Genomic DNA, 24,760 nt, shown 5'->3' with positions numbered 1-24,760 from the left:
GCTTTCATCACCATTTGGAACCTCAGGAACATCTTTGGGTCTCAGATCCTCATCCATCCATCCCATCCACCTGCCTGTGCATTGCTCAGAGTCCTCAGGGTAATTTGACATTCATGCATGCAGTGTCTTTCCCCAAATGTCCAGTCACCCAGTGCCCCTCGGCGCCTCTGCACTCTGCAGAAAGCTTTTCTTGGCTGCAGTCCTGGACCAGGGACCTTCATCGCCCGTTAGCAGAAAAGAATTCTCAGCTGTGGAAACTGGTAAACTCCACATATTTTACAGATGACAGTGTAAACTCCTGGTGATTCTAAATGTGGTGTGAAATGGACAAAAGTCATCCTGCTGGTGTGATATGGCTGAAATAGCATCACTACCACCGTCACCCCCCATGTACACATGCGCGTCATGGAAAGAGGAGACGCAACAAGTTTCAGGGCCTTGGCCAGTGGGGCCTCTCCCCATCATTCACAGCCCCCTTTCTGGGGTTTTCTGTTTTTAAAAAATGTGGTCCATTTGTTCTGCAAGAAAACAGTTCAAGGTCACCTAAAAGCAAAAGAGGGAATTTATAAACCACACTCTTGAGACCTGATCCATCCATCCGAGTCCAGCTCTGAAAGGCTGTGCAGCACCCCCACCATATATACCTGGGGAGGAGAAAATCTTTTCAGGTTGAGCAGCCACCAATCCACTGCCACCAGGGTCAGAGTTGTGAGAAATGTCCAGGGGCATAATTTGGATACTAACAACATTGAGCTCCTGGGAAACAGAAAACTTGTTGAATTTTTAAATATTTATTTTCTCTAATTTGGTTAAGATATTAAAGCAAGTTGAACTCTAGGTTTCTAGGCTGAGAAAAGGAAGAAATTCCCAGTGGATATTTGATTTAACAATCGTCCTCCACCACCTGGTCAGCTGGCCTCTGATGCCCATCACAGTTACATCCTTTCTGCACCTATAAGCCCTTAACTCCTCCTACCAAGCCAAAGCCCTGCGGGTAAGAAGCGCCCCAACCTGCTGGCACTCAAGTTACATCAAAGGGGCGCAGGTTCCCACTGAACGCATCCGCATTTATGTGTGTGCGTGTGCGCGCGCATGTGTATGTATATGCGCGCGTGTTTGTGTGGGGAGCGTGTGTATGCGCGCGCCCGGGTCCGTGGAGGGGGCGGGCTCTGAGCCCGGGGGCAGGGCTCCGCAGTGAAGAGTGGCAGCTGGACTTGCCAGGCTGCGAGGGACAGGGTGCAGAGCCGCAGTGCCGTAGTAGCGGGCTGGCGAGATAGACTGCTTTCAAGCTGCGGATCCCCCAGCAGAGGTGGAAGACCCTGGGAGCTGCCTAACCGCAGGCGGGTCGCTTTATCTCCGAGCAGCGCACTGGAGCCGTCATCCCCCCTCCCCCGAGAGGGCTGCGCGGGCGGGAAGACGCCGAGACGCCAGCTTCGGTCCCCTTTCTGTCTCTCGGTTCCTCTTTCCTCCCAAGTAAGGGAATAAGATTCGAGAAAGGAGCGCCCCAGGCAACCGCGCAACCAAGTGTTGCATAGTGAGGTAAGACCGCTGCCGTCGTAAAGGAGGGGGTCTCTAGCTCCGGAGGCGCGGGGTGTAGCAACTTGGAAAAACGAGGGCAAAGCGGGAGCTGGTCCCATGGTCAGGGAAGAGGCTGCAGACAAGGCCACTGCACCCTCCCTGGCAGTGCCACCTGCCACAAAGCTGCAGGAGGGGATGCTCCACTGGAGGGGTGCAGGGTGGGGCGCCGGCTCCCTCTGTGATTGGGAGGTCCCCAGACCGAAGGGCTTGCGAAGAAAGGCGGCCTTGCTACAGGCAGTTTGGTTAAGCAACTGGTCGAATTTCTAACCTTCTGGACTTACCTTGGCTCCTTGGAATCCAGTTTGCGCTCCTGGGAGCACAGAGCTGCGAAGAGCACGAGGCGCTTTTCCTAATGTCTGGCCGCCAGTGCCTTCTACAGTCCCGCGGCCAGACTTTGAGGCACTCCACAAAGCCTCTGGGTTGGTGGGCTTAACAGGGAAGCTGAAGAGAACACGGACAATTTGGCAGATAAACAAAGGGGAGGATCAGGAAGAAAATCTAACGCTAACCTGTGTAGTCTCAGAGCAAGCTGTGTCCGCGTGTGTTTGTGTCTTGAGGGGCGCGCATTCAGAATCACCTGTGGGGCTTTCACAAACTCCACCAGTCCACCTCTCCCTCCATATTCTGAGATCTTTCACTCCCAACGAGTGGAATAGAATTTGGGGAGGGGGCTGTGGAGCTCCACAAAGCCCCACAGGTGATTCTGCTATGTTGCCTCCATCCCCGCCATCACTGCAGTGGAAAGCACGGGACGAAGCAGAGGAGACATTTCCCAGACAAGAGCGATCCAGCTGTGAAACTCTGGGTGGCATTGAAGACCCTTCCCCCAATCGCCCCAGGCGGCAGGAGGGTCTGATGCAAAGCAAGGTGATTTGTGGCTGCGCCGCAGTGGCGCGCGGGTGCGCTGTGAACCCGTGGTCTCCCAGGTCGGTGCTGAGCGGTTATCTCCCCAGGCCTCATTAGCATACGTTGTCCTCTCTGTGGGGAGGAAGGCCTAGGGGGGCTGTTTGTCATACTTTCATTTCAGGGGGTCTTGCATCTAATGGTGCACAGAGGTCACCTCTAGACATGTTGAGGAACAGTGGTCAAGTCACAGGACCAGAACTGCCCTTCTGGTCCAGATGAGGGCATCAACTTGGTTATTTCTGTGCTGGGATTCTGTTATAAAATACAGCGTGCAGAGCCACTTGCTGGAGCACTGGGCACCTTCGTTGTCAATGAAGGACATTAGATCATAGGGCTCAAATGTCAAGGTCTGGTCACAAACCCAGTGCACACACATGCACACACACACCCTTTTATGCTTTATTGCCCTTCTCATTACAAGGATATGTCCTAATGTGGGAAGGGATTTCCACATTTGTCATATTAGAAAGGACTATATTTGCCAGAAATTCCACTCTGAATATAAATTGTACTTACTAAATAAAGTGGCTGCAACTAAGCTAACTTTTTGTTTTACTCCTGATCTAAGTGGAGTTTTGTTATTGTTCTTTTGTTTGTTTTGCCAGTTGTCTTTAGTGTGTTTAAGTCCAGCATTATAGGCGTTATGACAGGTATTTTTTCTGAGAGGGGTTTTGGTGGGAAGATGGTAGATGAGTCCTTCCTACCTTACGTTTTTTATGTGATGTTTGGTTCAGATCAACCAAGACTTGGGGGAGGGTGTGATAAGGTGATAAACATCAGAGTAACTTGGAATGTAGCTTCTCAGAGATAGGAGAGGCTACTAAGATATTTATTCTAACTTCCCCTCATCTTCCCACACAAAACTACAAAAAAGTGTCAAGGATCCCTTCAGCCCTGACACTCCCAGAGGCCCAGACTGTGCATGTGTGAGGCTCTGCCAGGGCTGGCCCCCAGCTCCTTTGGGGAAGGGAAAGAGGAAGAAGGAAGAGAAATACTTTCATTGTGGTAAAATTCTTTTTTAAAAATATCTGACTGTATGACAACCCTATGTTGTACTCTTTTAGTATAAAAGTAAGCTGAGTCTATTGCAGAAAATTTTGGAAGTTGAAAACTGCAAAGAAACAAATCACTCATGATTTTGCCACCCAGGCCTCACACTATTCACATATTGACATATTTCTTTTCCATCTATTTTTTAATATTTATTTTTTAGTTGTAGTTGGACGCAATACCTTTATTTTATTTATTTATTTTTATGTGGTGCTGAGGATCAAACCCAGGGCCTTGCATGTGCTAGGTGAGCACTCTACGGCTGAGTCACAACCCCAGCCTTTCAATCTATTTTTATGACTTGAAATTTTACAGTCTATAGAGGGCCAACATTTATAGGTAACCTAGTAAATGTACTTTGCATGGTTTTAAGCATTTTATACTCATTATGTCATTTACTCCTCAGAAGTCCCTCTAAGATAGATAGTATTATTATCAACCCCATTTCTCTAGGATTGCTTAAAGTTCAGATGACTTGCTGAAGTCAGGCAGCTAGTAAGCAATGGAGCCAGAATTCAAATCCAAGCTGTCTGACCCCACAACGTGGATGCTTCACTTCTGTAGTTATTCTCTACTTTTCTTCTTAATTGGTGTTGCAGCAAAAGTCTTTCGTGAACATCATTATCCTGGCTGCATATTATCACACTGTTAGTCATGTAAGTTGTTTCCTATTATTAACAACTACAAATAACTCTGGGCAAAGTCTTTACTGCACACATTTCCAATTACTTCCTTTGGATAGATTCCCAGAAGTAGAATCACTGGGCCAAAGGGCACAACTGTTTGAAAGCTCCCAATATATATCAGAAGTCACTTTTCAAAAGGGCTACACCAAGTTATACTTCCATTCACCAGAGGCAACTCTGTTGTAGTCAAAGCAGGTGACATTGTTCAGGGCCTCACAAGACCAAGCCACACCACAGAAACATTCCCTAACCCCATAGGAGAAGGAACCACACACATCACCATACTTTATATACTCAATTGTGATTATAGAAATCAAATAAAGATATGTAGAATTCTTTGGCTAGATGTCACATGTTAATTTTAAACAAATAAACTATTGTGAAGAATATATAAATGTGCATAACATTCACTTCTTCACGCAAGTAACTATTAATAACCCTCACTTATGAATGTGTAGAATTCCATCATAATAGGAGTTGATATTACATCATAAGTAATAGAGTTTGGCTAAACACACATACAGACAATTTTGAAAGAAAGCAAGTTGACTGTAGCTATGAGTTTTCTCTAGATCTGTATTTGCCCCCTAGTCACCTCTGCCACTAGCAGTAGGCTTAACCCTGGGGTACAATTTACTGTTGCACATGAGTAACTACAGTTGAGCCCCACGCTAAGATTTACTTTTGCAAGACTCAGCTAATGACTTAAAATGTCCTTCTGAGAAGCCCTCCCTTGCTGTTCACTGGAGTTGGGACTCTCAACCCACAGCACCTGTATATACACTTACCTCACTGTGGTGAAATCAGTTATTTGCATATCCCCCACTAAACTGTGAGTTCCCTGAGAACAGAGAACAGAGACCATGCCTAATTCTTTCCTATATTCCCCAGCACCTGAGATTGTTTCAGTGCATAATTGACAGTTAAATGTGAGGAATGAAAAAATAAAGATTTCCAGGCACTGTACTGGGTTCTTTATGTGCATTTTTCTTTCAGTGCATCTTTATTCTGGTCAGCCTTAGAAAGGTCCCTGTCTATTTTCATATAACATTCTTTCCATGTTCATTTAAATCTTTGAAATGAAATAAAATTAAAAACCCAGCCTTTAGTCATGTTAGTCACATTTCTAGTGCTTAATAAACATCACATATGGCTTTTGGTTACCAAATTGGAGAACACACAGAACATTTCATCACTGCAAAAAGTTCAACTGAACTATGCTGGTTAGAGTGTAAACTTAGTGCAGGCAAGGAGTGTCTATGTCCATTTTATTTTCTACACCATATCATCTGCCCTGGCATCATGCCTAGCCCAGAGGAGATGAGGAGAAGGAAGAAAAAAGAGGGAAGGTGGTAATAAATGTCATAATAATACTAGTTATAGCATTTATTCGGCATCAACTTTGTGTCTCATATTGTGCTATATTTGAACGTGAGTTGTCTCCTCTTAATATCTGCATTACTACAAACCTGAATTAATGCCATCTTACAGACAAGGAAACTGAGTCTCAGAAAATTTGAGTAACTTGCCTGTGTTTGGCAAGCCCATAGGAGAGGCTGAGTTTTGAACTTAGGTTCATATGATTTCAAAGTCTTAATGTGTGTGGTGATGTTGATGTGAATTATCACCGTCTTGGCTTCCCAGGAAGTCAGAGAAGGTCTATTTTTGGAGGTATTCCAAGGGAATTGGTATCATTTTTGAATGCATTTCAACAGTGCAAATTTGTGCTCAGGGACTCAGGAGGCCTTGTCCCTGGCTGGGATAAAGAAACGTACCCATAATGTGGCCTGAGCAGAGGACCAAAACTTTAGAGAGAAAGCTAGCTGCCACCATCTTCTCCTTGGGGAGTCCTGTTACAAGCTCCCAAGAGGAATATTGGCTTAGCCAGAATCTTGAAGCCCATTAACAAAGTCATCTGGCTCCTATTCCCTGGCCTGAGTCCTTTCCACTGCCCCACCCTGCCTTGTAGGCCACTTACTGCAACACCCTTTACTGTCATCGTCACTCATGTCTCAGTTTTCTTTTTCTTTCTTTCTTTTTTTTTTTGGAACCAGGTATTGAACCTAGGGTTGCTTAATCCCCAGTCCTTTTATCTGTTTTATTTTGAGTCAGGGTCTCGCTAAGTTGCTTAGGGTCTTGCTAAGTTTCTAAGGTTGACTTTGAACCTGTGATCCTCTTTCCTCAACCTCTTGAGCCGCTGGGATTACAGTCATGCACCACCATGCCCAACTAATTTCTTTTTCTTAAAGAATAAAATGCAGATTTTTCAAGGGAGGACTAATCAGCACCAAGAAGAGTGAGATTATCACTCCTTCATTCCACATTTATGTTTTTTGTTAAAATCCTCTAAGGTCTAAAAAAAGAGCTCTCATTCTTTAAGCTGTATGTGTATGTAGGAGGGTTGGGTGAAAATTCTGCAGATGACTGAGATAGTAATTGTATTAGTTGTCGCCCGCCTAGGACATAACACCTACCATCAAAGTAGGCAGGACAAAGTAAGTGTAAATATTAAATTACTTAAAATTTTCTTTCCCATAAACTGTCACTAAAATTTGGCTAAAGAATATTGCTTTATAGAAAATAAACTTTGTGGTGAATATGTCAATCGTTGTAAGTAATGCCAGTGTGCTTGCAAAGGTTTTTTTTTTTTTTAATGTTTTAGACTATCCAGCTTCATTATTGCACAAGTAAATTGCTTAATCTGTGAATAAAGGATTTCGAAAGCAAACAAAAAAAATCCTCTAAGGTCCAATTATGAATCTATACCATTGACACCTGTTGCTCTTAGTATCAACTGAAATAACTCAACTCTCCTTAAAACTCGCAATGGAATTATCTCACCCACCCCCTGACTCCCTCTCCACACAGGTACAGATGATATTTGGAGTACAGATATGGACCCACTACACTCATTCCTCATTTTGTCTTATTCGGCTCTGTCTTGCCGGCTTGTCCAGATACTTCTGTGATTATTATCCAGTGTTCAGTGGCCCCTTCCAGCCATGCCCCAATCTCATGTGCATGGCTGCTTTGCCTAAGTCATCAATAAAAATAACGAACATTACAGGTTCTGAGGCATTTCACTATAGGCTCTATAAAGATAGATACTAATCCAAGCCACTTATTTAGAACACATATTCAATTTGCATTGCCATTAGTCCATATTTCTCTATCTTTTTCAAAAGATTATCAGAGTAATCTTATCAACGTTCTTGGTAAAGACCAGATTCCCCATTACTGGTATTTCCTTGATCTGCTGTTCAAGCAGGCAGAGGTCAGCAAGGCCACTTTGATCCTCAGATGCTGAAATGCTTGAAATGTTTGGGCCTAAATGTTTTCATTCCTTGATGCTTTTCTCCACCATTCTGCTTTGGGACAACAGCCCACAGCACTTCACCAGTTGCCTCAGTCTCCCTACATTTGGTGAAAGTAAGTGAAGTAGAGAAAGCTGTCTCCATCTATCAGAGGTTCAGGTTCTCTTTCCAATTGAGAATCACACAAAGTGGGTATTCTCATCCAGTCCCTCCTTATTACCCCATCCTAAAGTCCTATCAGCAAGGATGTTCATGACACCCCAGAAACTGACCCCAGGAAACCTAGTGGTGGAAGTCCAGTGTCTTCTCTTTTCTTGTGCCATGATGTCCAACTATTCACAAAGTGACTTTTCTCAAATATTAAGAAGCCAGTAGCCATATGTTCCTATTGCCAGATTAAAGTCCTTTGTTCCCCAAAGTACATACTGTCTCAAATCCCTAAGTCTCACAAATCAAAACAAATGCTCTCCCTGAGAAGACTTGCTCAACCATGAAATCAATATTAAATCAGCAAATACGTATTGAGCACCCATCTCGGTGCTAGGCATAGAACTAATTTCTGGGGAGTACCAAAAGGGTTTCTAGCAACAACCAGAAATAGACATGATGTGGAGTTATCATCTTTAGATGAGAGTCAAGGGGACGTCTCCTCTACAACCTCTGAAGTAATCAGACCAAGAAAGAAGGTCAGGTAATACTCTCTAGAGTAAATGAGAAGTTTTGATCTGAAACTTAAAGGTGGAGGGAACAGTCTGAGCAAAGGCAGTTCTTGTTGTCTATGGTTCACTGTAGCTAGAGCAGAATCTACAAGTCAGGAAGTGATGGGAGATGAGTCTGGAAACGTAGGTAGGAGTTGGACCCTCATCTTGCCCAACACATTCAAGAGTGTAGGGTTGTTTTAGTTGTCAATGGACCTTTATTTTATTTATTTATATGCGGTGCTGAAAATTGAACCCAGTGCCTCACACATATTAGGCAAGTGCTCTACCACTGAGCCACAACACTAGCCCTGTAGGTTTTTTTTTTCTCCTTTAAATTATTCCAGAGGACACTGAAAACTTTTAAGTGGGCACTGACATGGTCAGATTTTAATGTTAGAGCAATCCCTTAAACTGTAGTGTGGGGAGGATAATAGAGAGGAAGGAAACAGGACGACTCATGCGTACCTCTGGGTATGGATGTAGGGACAAAATCAGGAAAGAACTTGTAAATGAGTGAATGTGAGTGGAATGAGTGGGAGAGGAATTGAGGGTATCTTACAGGCTCCTACCCTGTGCACCTGGGAGAATGGTGATTACATCAACCAGGAGAAATGGGGAACAAGAGCAGAGTGGCATTAGATAATGAGTTCAGCTCAGGGCTGGTTTAATTTAGGGTGTCATAGAGACAGAGGAGATACAGATGGAGATACATTTGGATAGACAAACCATTTTTCAGAATTAAAATCATGCAATGGAAGCATGAACATTAGAACAATGCAGAAAACTCGAGATGAATGTACTTCCTCACAGTACTGATGAAAAACACATGAAGCAATGGAATAATGAGTGAGAAACATGGATGCTGCAGTTCAGTCCACTAAATACACAAACACAGAATTTTTCTAGAAAGGGAAACAGGAAAGGGAAGAAAAGTTGCAATAAAAATATAAAAACATTTCCCTGAGTTTTGTTCAAAATTGTTCATGTTGTACCAGAGGAAATTAAAAGTATATTCTGATGAAAGTTGTTAATTATAAGAACAAAAATCCACTTGTATGAAATCAGAACAATATCTTATTTCCAAAGAAAAAATAAACAATTGTCAAATATTCTGCAATACTTAAATATCTGTAGGAAGTTGCCTTATATGACTACAGAATTTTGAGGTTGTAAGATTATGACCCAGAATATGTTTAAGAATTTTCTTCAGGAATATGTGAAGAAAAAAAAATACCCATAAAGTAAACCACTGAAATTGTGTACTGAAAAAAATTTTTTTACTCAAAATATTAATGAATTGGGAACGGAAGAGATGCAATATTAAAGATAAGAGATAAACAATCAAAGCCACTTGAACATGGACTTAAAACTCAGGTTAAATCCTGTCATTTGTGCATGGATAGAACTGGAGATCACTGTGTGAAGTGAAATAAACCAGGTACAAAAAGACAGGTACCACATCTCACTTGTATGTAGAATCTGAAGAAGTTGAGATCATGATGGAATTTGAGAGTAGATGGGGGTTCCCAGAGGCAGGGACAATGACAATGGAGGGACAGAAAGGATGGGAGAAGGATAATTAATGTGTATACTAAGTTACAGTTGGATAGGAGCAAGAAGCTATGGTGTGTTGTTGTACAGTAATGACTACTAATAACAATGTGTTCTGTATATTTGAAAAATCTAGAAGAAAGATTTTGAAAGTTTTCACCATAAAGAAATGATAACCATTTGAGGAGATGAATATGTTTAACCTGACTTAGACATTACATGATACATATATCAAAACATTACATGGTACCTCATTAAAGCAATTTTTATGTTTTTAATGTATCAATTGAAAAATTAATTTTTGAAAATTCAGGGTCCTAAAAAATTTAATAGAAGTGCTAAACTTCTATTTTCAAACTGTAGGAAACAATGAATAATTTTTCATTGTTGACACAGAGAAATTTAAAGAGTAGAGACAAATGTAAAATAAAAAATGCCATGTTTCAATTCAAAATCAGAAGGAAAAGGAAAATGTTGAACATTATAGCCAATATTTAAAACTAAAGAAGGAAATATAAAAATAAAAGTACAAAGTGATAGATAGGTCAAACACATTAATTATGACATTAAGTGTGAGTTGTTCAATCATTTCTATTAAAAGATGAAGAGCCAAAATCAATTCTAAATATATGTTATTTTAAACAAAATGGGAAGATAGAAAGGTCATAGGTATACCAGGAAAATGCAAACAAAAGAAAGGAGAGCCATTTTAATATTAAACAAAGTAGACTTTAATATAGAAAACATTAGATATGGCTGAAAGATATAGTCTTTTAGAAGTCATAATATTCATGAATATATTATTCTGATTAACAACTATCAAATTTTATAAAATAAAATTAGCAAAACCCAACTACAGAGGAACTTCAGTCTATTCTATCAATCTTCAGCAGATTGAATGATCAAAATAAGTGAGCATATAGAGTATGTTAAAGAAATAAGCAACTCAATGAAATGGACATATATGGGACTTTACAATAAAAAATGAAAGCATAAAATGTTTTTAAAATATTGAGATCTTTTGATGCCATCAAAGAGAAAATCTTGATGCATTCCAAAGAATAGAAATTGTTTTGGCATTAAGAAGAAAATAAAATGGAAGTATAATTACTCTAGGATAATATATTCTCGAAACTCTGCAAAGGTCTGGGATGTGCACACATTCACTTGCCACTATTGATTTCAGCATTCAGAGGGAATAAAACCAAAGACTTGTTATTTGACAAACACCAAGTCTATAGAATACTTCCCTCTTTATGAATGAGCAAAGAGTAAAGCATGAGGAAAATGCAAAACAAGGGATCAAAGAATAGCATACAGTATGAAAATGAACCACTCCAGCTGGACCTGAAAGAACATTTCAAGAGACTAGAGTCCTCATAAGAGGGCAGAAAGGCATGGCTTTTACAAGGCAGAAGAGAACAAGAATAGGGCTGAGATTAAAATGAAACATGGTATTCAAAATATGAATGAAATACGGAGGAATCGCAAGGAAATGAAAAAATCTTAATTGCAGAATTAAAATCTGCTAGTGGGAATTAGTAAGCAGAGTATTCTATCGAAAATCACGTATGAGGAGGATGTAGAGTGAAAAGAATAAGCGATTAGTTCTGAAGCCAATTAAAAATCCGAGATGTCTAAATAATCATTGTAAATCCAGTTTAAAAATTTTGTGCACAAAAGTAAAATCTATTCAAAGAGCAGGTATGCAAAGTTACAAAAAATTCTGAAATAACAAACTGGGTTTAATACCCCACATAACATTTTTTTCCAAGCCTGAAAATGTTTGTCTAGGTCAATAGGGAAGGATGGGAAAAGGAAAAAAAAAATTCTCAGTTCCTGGGTTCAATTCTGAGAGTCTGAGAGTCATTTCATGCTTGACACTTAAATTTAGAAAATAATAGTTTTAGAATTTCTTTTTCCACTAATTCACTTTCCAAACCAAGAGGCAAACTCTACATAGCTAAAGAAAATAAAGGCACAGCAAACCCTAAAAATAGTAGTAATAGGAACAGGGAAATGATGACACCAAACACCTTAGTTATAACAATGCATATAAATGAACTAAATCACCCACTTTAAATAAAAGCTTCATATTGGATCAAAAACTAAAATTCAACTGTATGTTGTTTGCATAGACAACCTTAAAACAAGATTATGAACAAAAATTAAAAGCAAGATGCCAAGAAAAAGCATAGTTGAGAGATACAAACAAAAACTAAAGCAGAATCATGAAATTAATATTGGACAGAATGGGGCTGGGGTTGTGGCTCAGCCATAGAGTGAGCACCTAGCACATGTGAGGCGCTGGGTTCAATCCTCAGCACTACATAAAAATAAATAAACAAAAATAAAGGTATTGTGTCCAACTAAAACTAATATATATAAAAATATATATATTATATATTTTCTATTTTTTAATATATATTAAAATATTATATATATATTTAATATATATAATATATATATATATAAAATATTAGACAGAATGCAGTTCAAGACAAATATCATTAAATCATACCGTAAGGATTGATTTACATAAATGGAAGAGGCCCAGTCACAGAGACCATGTAGCTACCAAGGAAATGGATGCATTGATTAATACTGCAGCCCAAACTGAGAGAAACACAAAAGTGTTGGAAGATTTCAAAATGCCACTCTCAGGCTTTTTCATGTCAAGTAAGCAAACAAGTCATATCAAAAATACAGAAACTTTGTCATTTAATTAATATTATTTTAAAAATATGCTGTACTAAATACAGAGAATGAAACTTATTTTTTAGAGTTCATGGGACATTTGCAAAAATTAATTATGTATTAGGTCACAAATAAAACCTCAGCAACTTCTTTAAAGCAAAAATAGTAAAGCCATAGTTTCTAATCATTGGAAATGAGTTTTTAAAATAAACAACAGTGAGTTAGGAGTAGAGACACAGACCCTATAATCCCAGCCACTGCAGAGGCTGAGGCAGGAGGGTTGCAATTTCAAGGCCAGACTCAGCAACTTAGTGAGACTCTGTCTCAAAATAAAAACCCAAAGGGCTGGGGATGTAACTCAGTGGCACAGCACCTCTGGGTTCAATTCCCAGTATTGAAAACGAAAACATAGCCACCCCTAAAACAAAGTGATGTGCAAAAATTAGAAGTAAAATACTGAGAAAAGGGAACTGGAAATAATTTATGGTCTATTTATATAATAAAATAATATGTAGCCATGGAAAATAATATTGTATATAGAAAAATGTAACAAATAATGGTCATCATGGAGAGAAAAAAATAGAAAAGAAATAAATGAAGTTGAAAGTAAAAAAAAAATGTATACGCCTACAGGAAAAATTCTAGAATTTATAGCAGAATGTTAATTGTGATTATAGTTGGATAATGAGAGTATATGTGATTTAAAAAAAATTTTTTTTAATTATAGATGGACACGATACCTTTATTTAATTTAATTTGTTTTTTATGTTGTATTGAGGATTGAACCCAGTGCCTCATGCACACTAGGCAAGTATTCTACCACTGAGCTACAAACCCAGCCCATGATATTTATTTTAAAATAATTTAAAAATATGATTTGAATTTTTAGCTAAGATTAATATTAGGTCCACACTGGAATCTATCTTCTTCCATTTTTTGATAGTGACATTAATATTAGATTTACTCATTTCTAGTCCTTTAGCTTTTTTAAATTTGTTTTTAATTTTTTAAATTGATTTTATTATTATTATTATTTTTAAATACACAACAACTGTAGAATGGTCCTTTAGCTTTTTGCTGGTGTTCTTTTCCAAAAATTTTTAAAGACCAGTGAAAGTTTTCAGGAGTCTCCACTGGAAGTTCTCTGGGACATCTTTATTCCCAAGCAGTAGACCAGGCCATTCTTTGCTCTTTCTGCTCTAAAATTAACCAGCTCATTTCCCGAGCTTCCTCCAGCTTTTTTTAGCCTGTAGTGGTGTTTGTCATTTAGTATTTCCAGATCATTTTAAGCTATTTTTAATGGCAAAAAAATGATATTTTATTTATTTATTTCATGATTATAAAGTAAGCACTAAGGTGTATGAAGTTAAAAAGCATTCACAACTTCATTTTAAGCTATTTTTTTAATGAAACGATTTTCATGTATACGTTTGTGGCATATTCTTCCATATGCCTTTGTTTTCCTTTTTTCTCAATGTTTTTTCAAATATGAACCTATGGGTTCGTCCTGCAGGACTGTTTTTAAGAACCATTCCTTTTTCTTCTTTATTGGATTTTTAAAAAATGTCTCCCCATTTGGGAGGATTTTAGTTTGATTCCATTCCAGAATGTTTTACCATCAAAGCTATATTTGTTTAAATTAAAAAAAAATCTATATGGAAATATGTCTGCCTAAGATTTCTGGTTGTTCATTACTACCAGGGTCCTTCGTTCTCCTGAGAGGTCTCTCATGCTGCTTCACCAAGCAGCATGTTTCTGTTGGTTAATGAGGGCCAGATGAGTTCATCCAGTTCAGCTTCTCTACTCTGCATCAACAAGAGAAACAAGATGCATCTGATGTGCTTCTTTTAACAGAATGAGGCTCTCTGCGAATGTTTAGCCGCTGCAAGTTCACTTTCACTGCTCTGACTTCCTTTGTGCCAGAATAGTGGTAGTGAGGAATGCACCAGCTGTTTCCTCCTTGTGGCCAAGTGGCCTACAGAAAGTGCTCACAGTGCTATCACACTCGTGGGATGTTCTAGGTGCTTCATCCTTAGGGTCATGAATTCTCATCAAAAAACCTGTGTTTGGTCTAAAGCCATGTTGCCACGGAGACACACCAGTCTACAAATAGTTTATAATATTCTTTGTAATTATGTTGACATTGTGTGTATGCCAGTGTGTCACTAGGCACATCCCCTCTCATGTTGTTTTGCTAGCATTCCTATGATTCTAGTTCTTTGATGCTTTTTCTTGGACACTATAGACAATACCATATCCCACATGCCCACAAGATGCATGTCCTTCATGACTAGACATGAAGTCATGCTTCCAGCAAATGGAAAATTATGGCCCAGAAATCAAAGCCAGTTATCAGCATCATTTTTGTTTTCTTTTTGTCCCGGAATCTCAACTGTCAGCAGAAGGAATGGATGACACCCATCTCTGTTCCAAAGTCCTTCACCATTTTGTCCAAAACTAGTGGGAGATCAAGTGAGACAAGATAATAATAGACTTGAATATCTGGAAACATAACTTGACACAAACTAATAGTTTAGTTTTTGAGCTAGGAAATTGCAACTAGTGGTTTCTGTAAAGTGCTCCCATGGCAGAGCACACTGAAATGCTGGAAGGTAGTTATGGGGACTAGAAGCAGATGCTGGGGCCAATTAGAAAGCTGTCACCCAGTACAGCGTGGGACAGAAGTGTTGTTCCAAGGAATAAAATGCAAAGAAAGAAACAAAGCTGAGAAATAATCTAAAACAAAACTGAAGAGTTGGTTTCTGGCTTAATATCGACATTTTGGGAAAGGAGGAGACCATAGGTAAATGAAGCCAGTGTATCAAACCCAGTGAACGTGGAAAAAATGACATTTCCATTGAAAAAGGTATTGAGTTTTGGAGATCAAGGTGAGAGGAAAATAAGTTTAAGAGGAGAGCTATTTGTATTTTAAAGTCACACCTAGTAGAAGGATGGAGGAATGAATAAATGCATGTGATTCCATCAGCAACAGGGTGTCTCTCTGAATCAACTAAAGTCAGTGTGTGATTTCACACTATGATCAAAACAATGTCAGTCAAATAAAATGGTATTTTCTTTTTTCTTTAGTGGGGGCTGGTTTCTGTTGGCTATTTTTGCCTAGTCCAAAATGAGTCACCCAGGGAGTCCATTCCCTCCAATTGGATTGAAATTTATTAAATGCATTCAGCCAAATGACTAAAGGCTCATGTCTCAAACCCTCCAGTGCCCTAATCTAGCCCACACATCCAGCCACTCCTACTCCCTATAAGCAGATATTGCCACAAAGTTCATGGTTTTCTGCTTTGTTCATTAATTGCCTCAAGGAGGTAAGGTGAAAATTTATACTCTTCTATCTTTTACAGCTGGTGTGAAAAGTATCTTCTTTCTTTCCCATTCTCTTCCTTAAACTGAAGCCTAAGGTTTTTCATCTCTAAATACATAACTTCTTTCATTTAAACCCTTCTCCCTATGAGAGCACTCAAGGTATCGGGAAACGTGAAATATTTACCTATGTCTGATAAAGAAGGGACGGCAACTAACATCTACTCTACCCTCTGTGCCAGGCACTGTGCTAGGAAATCTGTATTTATTATCTTTAGTCCTGAAACTTAGGCTCAAGAGGTAAAGAATGAGTATCGTGCTCAGGACCATAAATCGAGTAAATGTCATGGATGAGATGCAGGTTTGTTAAACCCCAGAATTATCCTCTTTTTCTGTTTCCTGACAGAAACAGATTTCTGGGTGTCGGAGACTGTTGGCACATTTTTCTCCACATTGGAAACCAGTGGTACAAAGGAGCAGTTAAAACAAAGGCTTCTATATCTCAGGTCCCAGTGTAAAGATGTCCAAACACACTTGAATAAATTGGACTCCTTAGTATGGAATTTGGGAGAAATGAAATGGTGCATTCCTAATTGGTTTGCACCGAGGAATCCATTAGCTATATTTTTCATTGAAATTGAAAATATAAGAAATAATCTCATAGCATGAAAAAACTCTTTTTAAATGAAACCCAATTTAGGAGTCTTAAAGTTTTGATTTTAGCAGTTCCCCTCTCCAGTGCGAGTATGTAAAACAAGACAGTTAGTAAACCCAGGTCTTTTCTTCTCATTGGACCATATCGACATCACAGCATACTGAGCTCTCCTTTCTCTGAGACTCACAGGCCTTCACACGCATAGCCCATGCTGCAGCATTTGTGGAAGCTTTGTGGTGTTCCCAGTGGGCTATTAGTTCACTGAGGGCTGAAATCAATCATAATCCATCTGTGTATCCCCTTAGCTCCTAGCAGAGCAGTGTACACATACTAAGAGCTTGGTAAATGTACAGGCATAATTGTCCTTAGAATGTTATTTCTTTAACCAAACTTTATAGAAAAGGATAGGATAAATAGAAGAGTGAATAGGATTTCAAGTTAGAAAAAAGTGTTCTACGATGCATAAAATAGCCATTCTGGTGTAAGAGAACTGTAGGTGTAGGCAATTTATTTATTTAACTATAATATACATTCCTGCAAAGTCTAAAAATATTAAAATTCATATATAACAAATAGTATTCATAAAGTACAGAAAGACATACACACTTACATACTGTAAGCACACACAACAACACACGTTCATATGTAGTACTTTCAAATGAAAGTACACATAAGGCTCAGTCTCTAACCTGTGTAGGTAAACCATGAGAAACTAGATTTGAGTTGTGCCAGGAAAAAAAATAGAAGAAGATCCAGATGGTGGAAATAAGGAATTCTCTTTAAGTTTTTGAAAAGACTATAAATAATACATTAATACATTTCCTTTTAAAAAACAATTAAACCATTACAAATAATAGAACTGCAGCTTCTAATCTCTATGTATATCTTGGAGTTAAACTCTTTATTTTGGGCATGTTTCTATTCATGTTTTTGTTTTTTTACAGTTAAATTTATGTTTGTACCATTAATAATATTGCACTTAATTTTGAGCTTTTTAAACATGCCATTTAGTTCTACTAGTTCTAACAGTCAAACACATACACACACACACACAAAAAAAAAAAAAACTCCACAAAAGAGAGTCCATTCTTATGAGAAAACTAAGGCCACATACTTGTAAGTACTAGTGCTAAAGTATGCCTTCCTAACCATGAATAAGATATTTCACCATTTATCCAGTCTTCCCTTTATGTCCTTCTATAAAGTTCATAGGTTTTTTTATAAACATCTTACACATGGTTTGCTAGATTTATTCCAGGGCACTTTATAGCTTCCATTAAAAATTTGAAATAGCTGTATTACGCCATATTTCCTAATTGACACTTGCTAGTGTAGAAGAAGATCATTAATTTTTAATATTGGTTTGGAATCAGCCTCTTTTCTGATATCCCTTGTATTTATTGTATTCTCTTGATTTTTCTAGGTATGCTATTATATCACTTTTTAAATGTGAGAGTTTTACCTTTTCTATTCAAATTTCTGTATATTTTACTTTTTCTTATTTAGTTGCATTGGCTAAGATGTCTAGTAGATTGTCAATTAGTACAGGTTATAACTTGCATTCTTTTCCTGTCCTTGATTTTTGTTTCCTAATAATGGGAATGCTTCTAGTATTTTCCATTTAAATATGAAGTTTGCTGTAGGGTTTTGGTTCATAGCCATTATAAAGTAAAAGATGCTCCCTTTATCTTCTAATGTACTTAGAGGTTTTATTTGCATTTTGTTTTTCATTATTTTTGGGTGTTAAATTTAACCTTTTTTCTAACATATTGAGACAGTCACATAAATTTCTATTTTATTATGTTAAGATAGTATATTTGATAGGTTTATCAATGATGACTTAAATCTTGCTTTCTAGAATCAAATCTATATATTGTTTTTGTTTGGTTGTTTATTTTTATTTTTTTGGTTTTTGTTTGTTTGTTTTGCTTTGGCAGTGTTAAGAATCAAACCCATGCCTTGCATGCTAGGTAAGCACTCTGTCTCTGAGCTACTTCCTCAGTCCCCTGTGTATTGTTCTTTTAATATAATACTGGATTTTACTTTTTTATGTGAGGTTTTACTTCATTTAATAGGTGAGGTTGGTCTTTAATTTTTGTTTATGCTCTTCTTATTCAATTTTTGTAACCAGGAAATCTGACTTCATAAAATAAATGTAATTTAACATGTTTTTCTGTGCACTGTGCAGTTTGTGCAAGAGGAGAATTATCTGCTCCTTGACGATTGTTAGAAGTGGCCTGTAATATTTATTATCTGAACCAGGGGAGTGGGGCAAGTAGATCTTTGAATATGGATTCAATCTCATCTGTTGTTTTGATAGTTTATATTTTCTCAAAAAATTCCATTTCAACTAGGTTTTCAAATGTATTGTTATAAAGTTGAATATTCTCTCATAATTTAACAGAAGCTCTTACAGTTGTGTCTCCTGCTTCATTTCTAATATTGCTGCCCATGCTCTCATTCTTCTCTCTCTCCCTCCCTGCCTTCACCCCCTTCCTCCATCCCTTTCTCTCTGTCATCTGCCAAAAGAATTGTCTAGTTTATTGGGTTTCCCCCCCAGTAATATCATCAACAAAAAGAGCTTTTGGGCCAGGCATGGTGGTGCACACCTGTAATCCCAGCAGCTTTGGAGGCTGAGGTAGGAGGATGGAGAGTTCAAAGCCAGCCTCAGCAAAAGTGAGGTGCTAAACAGCTCAGTGAGACCCTGTCTCTAAATAAAATACAAAATAGGGCTGGGGATGTGGCTCAGTGATTGAATGCCCCTGAGTTCAATCCCAGGTACCCCGCCCCCCCCAAAAAAGAGCTTTTTGTTTTATTTACTTTCCCATTGTTGCATTTGTTTTTTGATTACTAGTCTCTAATTTCTGACTCCACAACTGCCTTTTTTTTTTTTTTTTGGCTTTATTTGGATTTCTCTTGTGTTCCTTTTCCTACCTTCCTGAGTTGGAAGCTGGGTTCACTTTGGATTTGTTTGTTTTCTCATCTGCCTTGTTTTCTGAAAAGTTCATCTCAAGATCTGAGTAAGTTCTTGAAGCACTGTTGGAGTCAAACTGCACATCTACTAAATCAATATGTAATGCTTCCATATTTACATTTTCTTTTTAAACAAGAAGTTCCTCGAGAATGTGTGGGGCATTTTCTTAATTTCTACATTGCCACATATTAGAATTCCTGGATCCCAGACTCTGAGTTGGATATCACTGTGCAGGAGGGTTGGTTTTACTAAGGAATGCTTAGGGGATCACCACGTAGAAGGGAAGGGACAGAGAAGCACCTGGCAGAGGGAAAAGTTGGACGGGTATAGTCCTGTGGAGTGTTCCCAGTTAGGAAGAGGGGGCCAGGCCTTTGGACTTAAAGCCTTGGTATCAGTCTAACTGGATGTGGGTCACCCAGGAAGGGGCCATGACCTTGGGAAAGACAGCTTTTTTTTTTTCCAGCTGAGACTATTTCTGAAAAGCATTAACAACTGAGAATTGACTGCCAGCTGCATTTCAAAGTACCTGAGGGAATAAATCCTTCTTTGTAAGGAGGATCTGGTTTGAGCAGTTCATTACTTGATATGAATATTCATAGTTTAATATTTTAACTAACTTTTGTTGTTGACTTTTAATCTATATAAGGCATTTTCCTATGAATTTGAAAAATTTTTAAAGCATATGTTTTAGTGATCTTAGAATATTTTGACTAGATGTATGTAATAAAACATTTCTAATGAACCCATGTTGTATTCCCTTTAAATTGTTTGGATTTTTGGCTAGGATTAAACAGTTCTGCTTCTAATATACTTGTAGTTGAAACCCTGCGGAAGTAGCAACAGTAGTTGCAGAAATAGTGCTGTTCGCCAGGCATGGGTGGTGCACACCTGTAATCCCAGTGGCGGATTGCATGTTTGAGGCCAGCTGCAGCAAATTAGCAAGATTCTGAGCAATTTAGCAATATCCTTTCTCAAAATAAAAATAAAAGGGCTGGGATGTGGTTCAGTGGCTAAGCACACTGGGTTTAATCCTTGATTAAAAAAAAATCAAAAACAAAAACTAGTGCTCTTCTTATTGTCCATAGTTACTTCATAAAAATAAATTAACAGAAGTAAAATTGTATGGAAACATATATTTTGAGGCTGTTGATAGAGTGTGCTGTTTTGGCTAATTTACTTCCATACCAGCAGTATTGGTGCTTTTGTTTTCCTTGGTTTCTTGACAACAAGAATACTACCTGTTTTTCAATTGTTAATAATTGACTGGTGGCAAAAGTATCTTAATGTTGTCTCTATCCAATGAGGTATAGTTTAAATGAATATAAGAATGGATAGCAATTCCGAGCCTAAAATGGTGGTACCAGTTACCATATGGCTAGAACAAAGGCTTGATGTCTAATATTCTAGAAAGAAAATGGAATTACTGTTAGAGGAAATCTTAAATATGTTTACTCCACTCTCCACAATTATCAAATGAGAAACTTGAAATCTAGAGAGTGAAAGTGACTATTCAAAATCACCTAACTACTGAATGTCAATACTGAGATCAGACACAGGGGCTCCAAGCCACTACAATACCCTCTCTGGTTTGCTTGGGAAATAAATTTGTTCTTCCTTCCCATTTTCCAAAACCCATCAAACTGTGGTTTCTCAAAGGGGATTGATGAGCTTCCTGGGATGTGTTTTTGATTTTGTGTTTTATTCAAATGACAGTTTTTAAAATTATTGTGATTATATTTGTATTTTCTTGATGACTCTCTTTTGTCAAGTATTATCCTGTGATTTCAATGCCACTGTTATCTTTGTGACCTGCTTCAGAGTCAGATCACCTGGATTGAATTTTGGGTCCATCAGTTAATAGCTACATGACCTAAGAAAAGTGACTTAATCTCTGTGCTTCAGTTTCCTCATCTTTAAAATGGGCATAATACTTGTGTCTACCTCACAGGGGAGTTATGTGGAGTAAACCAGATGACAGTAATTCACACAGATGGTTCAGGACGGTCCAGCACATTGTTAATCTATTATTAACGAGGTGCTATTCCAAACTGGATTGTAGATACCTCTGGAATGGAAGGGGTTATCCAGAGATATATTGGTGGGGGTAGGGGGTTGGGGGATGAAGTGTTGGTACCCCAGGTGCTGTTGTCCATGGTGCTGAATTGTTACTTTACGATTGTCCACTAAAATATTGTTGGTTCTATGAAGTTTGTGGGGGAAGAGGCACTCTGACTACCCAGTGCCTTCTATAAGTAAATACTAGAATAACCCAGAGGATCCATCCTCAGGGAGTTTATAATCTAGAGGTGATATTAATAACCTTTCTACATCAGCAAACCAGTCTAGATACTGGGGGAATGTGAGCTTTACCTTCAGGCAGACATGAGTTTGAACAATGGCTCAGTTGTAGGGAGTTGGTCTTGGGTACCTTGGTATAGTAATACTTACCTAGAAAGGTTATATTGAGCAGTGCACTCATGTAGAGCCAGTAGGTGCTCATTAAATGGTTGATGTTGTTCATATTGTTCTGAGAAGCAGGAAGGGGAGGAAGAAAAGGAAAGGAGATTAGAAAACAGGAAATGGGAGAGGCTAAGGGAAAGGGAGGGAGAATGTGAGGTTCATGAAGTGGAGAATGGGGATGGGCCAGCTGACCACAAGTTCCTCCTGGTCCATGAAGCTCAGTGTGGTTTCACATATTGTTCTGAACTTGAATGTTGTCTCTCTGGTGTGGTTTTGTTGTGGTTATTTCGAACACACACACACACACACAAACACACTATCACCAAATTACCTGGTGCTCTTTCTAGGCTCACCCAAGAGCCATACTCACACTTTTGAACCAGAACTTTGAGGAGTCTCTTCTCAACATTTCTGTTTCTGAGTTGTGGATGAGCTGCCAACATTAATGGAGCTGTCATTCTCTTACCTTTTCAGGTTTCTTTGTTTCTGCTTCTTGTCCTTTCACTTTCTGGTAAGAAACTTATAATCCATTCTGTGCCCTCCATAGATGACATATTTGGCACAAAATGTCACTAAAGGAGTATGAAAAACAGATACGGATTGGAAAGAAAGGGAAAACTCTGCAGGGAACATAAGTCATAACATGAGAATTTTAGGAGTGTGGCAGAATGACAGGTTTCTGGCAGTCGTAGAGCCCTGGCTTCCTTCTAATGTTTTCTTGCCTCAAGAATGTGGGACTGACACGAGAGATCCAGAATCTGTCTGCTTGAGGGCTCCTTAAGGAAAAGGAATAGCTCAGGTACTCCAAGGTCCAATTCTTTGACCCCCGCCCCCATGTTAATGGAAACCAGAGGTCACAGAATACTTGTTCCTTGCTGAGTCACCCTGAGTTTCTGTAGGTCAGGGGTGGGTTCCAAGAATTTTTTTTTTTAACATTTAACTCAGGTGATGCTGTTCTGCTGGTGTGGGAACCACAGTTTAAAAACCATTGATATATATATAAGTTCTACTTACTTACTACTAACATTATGCTAATAATTTTGTAAAGCATGTACTAATACTATTATTCCCATTTAGAAATAAAGAACAACTTCTTTCATATCACATAGCTGTGTGTGGTAAAACTAAGATTTGAATTCTGATATCTCTAATTCTAAGGCTAGACGTGTTCTTGATGATTTGGGCAGAAGTCTTCCTGATACCGGGTCTGAGTCTAGGGAATAAATTTTCCCCAGATAGTAATCTCAAGAAAGGGACCTTCCATTACCCCCTCAGCCCTGGAGTGGCATTGGACCTGCCTATTGCTATGTGCAACCTTCCATTTACATTTCCCCCTGTTGCGCCCCTAGTGGCAAAGAAGAGCAAACATCCTCCCGGGTTTCACAAACTGGTGGCCCCAGAGCAAGATTTTGTTGAAGTCTCATGTTTTTGCCTCCAAACTTCCTCCATATTTTGCATTCTATTCCATTCTGTGTTCATATTTAATATAGCCTATTTCCCCTCAACAAATATTGGCCTCACAGGAACATACTATGCCTTCTTGTTTACCTTCCATTTGAGGATGAGGGTATAGGATCTCTAATTCTGGCTTATTGATTGATTATATTAGCACCTTGCACAGGGCCAGGCACTTAGGTACTTGATACTTTTCACCCAGAAGTAATATGGTGGAGGGAAAACCAAAATGGATTGGGTCCAAATACCACCCTGTCACTAGTGGAAAAATCACTCTGGGTCCATTTTTACTGTTGTAAAATGGGCATAAAAAATACCTTCCTCACAGGGTTTGATGAATATACAGATGTGGTGAGTAAAGTACCAGATGTGCCCTAGTCTATAAATGAAGGTTGCTCTTATTATTGATGACTATTGAAAATTTTCTTGATTAGGTAAACACATAAATGTTTCAATGATTCATCCTCAAGCTATTATCCTCAAGAGACTCCCCAAATCAACCCTCAGCCCCCTGCAGTAGCAGGTCTCAACTTCCCCTAAGAGCCTAAAAGCCTCTGATGTACACCAACCCTCCTGATCTCTGCCCCCTGCACATGAGAAGCTCGACTGAGCCTGACATTTTTGTGACTCCCCTGGAGAAGACTCTCATCTTCATTCTCAGGCCACTAAAGGGGTACAAAGTGTTCTTCAAATGGAAATCCTCTCTGAATTCGTATGAGTGGCATGTCATATCAAGACTAATTTTTATGTTTAAGGACTACGGACCATATGCTGCTAATCTACTAAATGAGTTATTAGGTATTACTCATATTTGCTATTCATAAACTCAAATTAGCTCATTACCAAGTTCCCTGAAGGCTCTAATTCAGTTATCTGTGAAGTCAGCCTGCCTCTAAAGGCTCAGCAGCTACTGCCCCCGCACTTAAGCAGATGGTTAGAATCCTGTGACCTGGGGGAAGGCCACGTTGTTATCATTTTCATTGCAATGTCAGTCTTGTTTTGAGTTGGTTGTGGTTTTCAGCTACTGCTATAGTTTCGTTTTAATTAGAAATTATAGTTCATTTGACTTCAGCATTATCATATTAGTCTGTGGAGGATATTTGGTTAACCCTACAGCACGCAGTGGTACCTATTTGCATCAAATTTATTTTTAGTCTACAATTTTCCAATTACTAGATTTTAAGATATGAACAAGTTGTAGTTCAAGCATGAATCATGCATATCCTGTTGCTAAACAGATACATATGTAATCTGAACCCAAAAGTGCTTATACAGTTGTTTTGGTTATCTATGTCTACATAACTAAGTACTCCAAAACATACTAGCTCAACACTCATTTTATTATTTTGCATGATTGTGTACACAGGAATCCAGATTAGGCTCAGCATGGATAAGTTATTTCTATTCTGCAT

General features: G+C 38.7%; 1 protein-coding gene across 3 annotated transcripts in view; it reads left to right on the top strand.

Annotated features, from left to right (window-relative positions):
- The first annotated feature begins 1,031 nt into the window (after positions 1 to 1,031).
- Dgkg (diacylglycerol kinase gamma) overlaps positions 1,032 to 24,760 on the top strand; it is a 199,698-nt gene continuing 175,969 nt past the window's right edge. For all 3 annotated transcript variants that reach the window (XR_005726868.2, XM_078043820.1, XM_013361065.4), the window contains exon 1: positions 1,032 to 1,539. The gene's annotated coding sequence lies outside the window, so the exon portion shown is untranslated. The remainder of the gene's footprint in view (positions 1,540 to 24,760) is intronic.

The sequence above is a fragment of the Ictidomys tridecemlineatus genome, chromosome 3, assembly GCF_052094955.1.
Source record: "Ictidomys tridecemlineatus isolate mIctTri1 chromosome 3, mIctTri1.hap1, whole genome shotgun sequence".
In the NCBI taxonomy this organism is placed as follows: domain Eukaryota; kingdom Metazoa; phylum Chordata; class Mammalia; order Rodentia; family Sciuridae; genus Ictidomys; species Ictidomys tridecemlineatus.
Note: the sequence above shows the minus strand (reverse complement) of the source record. Positions and strands in the feature narration are given on the sequence as shown.